Source organism: Egretta garzetta, unplaced genomic scaffold (assembly GCF_000687185.1).
Source record: "Egretta garzetta isolate BGI_Z169 unplaced genomic scaffold, ASM68718v1 scaffold68, whole genome shotgun sequence".
NCBI classification, from domain to species: Eukaryota; Metazoa; Chordata; class Aves; order Pelecaniformes; family Ardeidae; genus Egretta; species Egretta garzetta.
The window spans coordinates 5,443,678-5,446,014 of record NW_009260774.1 but is presented as its reverse complement, the minus strand read 5'-3'; positions in this window follow the sequence as shown (position 1 = coordinate 5,446,014).

Sequence of the window (2,337 nt, the reverse complement as noted above, 5' to 3'; positions counted from 1 at the left end):
CTTAAATTGCGTGTAATTTCTCTCTGTGTATATGCTTATATGTGTCCATATCTATAGACGCCCACACATGTAGGTATATTTATGTGGATAAGCAAGTGTATTTGTATGTGTAGACATGTGTACACACACATATGTGTACGCTTTTTCATAGAATCTCAAAATAATATATGAAGAGTGGATGAAGCCCCTGGAATACCACCATATCTCTCAAACATAGCTTTTAACTTCATTCTCACTGAAGGGAACTGTGGCATTTTTTGTTCCTTTCTCAAAAGCTACAATGAAATTGATCATTTACTTGACTGTTTCTCCAAAACTGATTGCAAACCAATTTTTTCAGAATACAAAAATCTTAAGAGTAGTTGTGATTTTGTTTTGACCAAATCGGTGTTGTTGGAATGGATCTCATTTCTGCTTAATGAGGCAGAACAATATCCAGTTTTGGATGAGACAGAGAAATTCAGACTGTTCTCAGTGAAACTAATTTTGATATTAATATTCTAGCACTGAGGGTTTTTCCCTCTTCAGATTAAAGAACGGGTAGTCTTGCAGTTAAGGAGCTGAACATAAGACATAGTTTCTCAGGTTCCATGCTCTGCAACTTGCTTTCTGTTTGACCTTTGATCAGTCACTTAATTTCCCTGTGATCTAATTTGCTACCTTTAAAAGGGGATATAATATTGACCTTTACCCATCTCTTGTGTTTCTCATTTAATTTGCTGACCGTCCAGGGAGAAGCCACCCTTTGGCATTACATGCTTTGGAGTCCCACAGGGATGTTTGTCCTGTGATGATAATAATAAAAAAAAAAAAAAAAAAAAAAAAAAGAAAAATAATAAGTGCTGATTATTTAAAATATTTTCACATTTACTACGGTCATTTTTTCTTTTAATCTTTAGTTTCTTCACTACTGCTGTGGGAATGTTTGGAACAAGACAGAGAGGAGATTGATCTACTGGCAAGGTGCACAAATGAAAACTTAGTTTAAGGGAGAAATACCATTACCAAATTGTTGTCCTTTCAAGAGTTTTAACTGTACCTAGGGAACTGGGAAACTGGAAGTTTAGGAGCCAGATGCTCCTTCTGCTGTCAACAGATTTTTTTTTTTTAAACAGCAAACAAAATAGTAAGTTTTTTCTTTCCAGCACTTAGTGCTAGAGTAAACAGACTTGGTTCATCACATTTACGCAGACACAGCATAGTTAGCCCTTTATTGAGCAAAACTCTGATCATCTGTAACTGAATTTTGATTTTAATGAAGTTGACCGGTTTCCCCATCACATAAGCAACTTGAATTTTGCTGTAGCCATCACACTGCATCTCCCATTCCAGCTCCTTGGTGAATGTAACACAGCTAGCAGACAATCCTAGCATATTTGAACAAAATGTCCTCAGTGATTTCTCCATTACAAAGCTGGATCAAGCGGAGGATTCAAAAGTTGGTGCTGGTCTTTTTTCTCTTCATGCCTTGCATTCCAGATCACGTTGGGTATAAGCACAAAGACATAAGAGGAAGTAAAAGCACGTGAATAAGAACAACTGGACATAGAATTGGAAGGAGGATCACTGCTGAACTCTGCTTGTAGCTTCAGTCGGCTTGAGATCCCCTTACAGAAAACCTCAGTCCGTGAAGCCAGTTCTTTATTCAACTCTTACCGCTTCCACCAAAATACTGTGGTACTCTACTGAAAATGTACTTTCAGTATGCTTACGCAAGTAAAATATGAGATCTACTGTATTTCAGTGGTCTAAAAGGTCTGTTATCCTGCCAAAGCTGTACTTCAGTAAGTCACTGAGTGGTAAATTCAGTAAGTGGTCAGGATGACCCAAATCCAAGAAAGATGCACTACATGTTAAGTCACAGCTGATCTCCAGACTTCAATTCCTCCAAATTCGTTTTTCCACATAAACTTTTCTGGATAATTGTGGTTGAATAATGAGCCTGGGACTGCCCGGGTCACTCTTGACACCTTATGGTTTAAGCAGAAGTTCGATCCAGGACTATAGTGAAATACTTTGTCATCTAGGACCCACATAGCACTGCATACCACACCAAATACCTCCTTTTCCTCCTTCACTCCCAAGATTCTTCTAGCCACAGGCATTGTGTGGTTTTAATCTTTGATCTCTTCAACACAGTGGCATCATTAATCAGTGGGGATCAGGCATATCCACTCCTATGTGGCACTCTGAAAGGGCGAAGGTATAATTTTCAGCCTGTCTTTGTTATAGCCCTGTTCTGCTTGGACAACACTCCCCTTGATTTGAGAGATGGTTTGATACCTTGGCTACCAGGCAGTGATTCTTAAGTTGCTTCTTGCACATTTCTGAAGTGCA